Raw genomic sequence first — 606 nt, forward strand, 5'->3', positions numbered from 1 at the left:
CCTAGGTCTTCATGAGCAAGCGAGTTGGATGCACACCCACTAGTTTTCTTTTGTTGAGCATTCATAGCTCTAGTGCATCCGTTGCATGGCAATCCCTACTCCTCATGTTAACATCAATTGATGGGCATCTCCATAGCCCGTTGATTATCCTCGTCAATGTGAGACTTTCTCCTTTTTTATCTTCTCCACACAATCCCCATCATCATATTCTATTCCACCCATAGTGCTATATCCATGGCTCACGCTCATATATTGCGTGAAGGTTGAAAAAGTTTGAGATTATTTAAGAATGAAACAATTGCTTGGCTTGTCATCGGGGGTATAGAAGTTGGGAACATCTTTGTGTGACGAAAATGAAGCATAGCCTAACTATATGATTATTGTAGGGATGAACTTTCTTTTGCCATGCTATTTTGAGAAGACATGATTGCTTTGATTAGTCTGCTTGAAGTATTATTTTTTTATATCAATATGAACTTTTGTCTTGAATCTTTCAGATCTGAATGTTCATGCCACAATTAAGAAGATTTACATTGAAATTATGCCAAAGTATCACTCCGCATCAAAAATTCTCTTTTTATCATTTACCTACTCGAGGACGAGCAG

Source organism: Triticum aestivum, chromosome 4B (assembly GCF_018294505.1).
Source record: "Triticum aestivum cultivar Chinese Spring chromosome 4B, IWGSC CS RefSeq v2.1, whole genome shotgun sequence".
NCBI lineage: Eukaryota > Viridiplantae > Streptophyta > Magnoliopsida > Poales > Poaceae > Triticum > Triticum aestivum.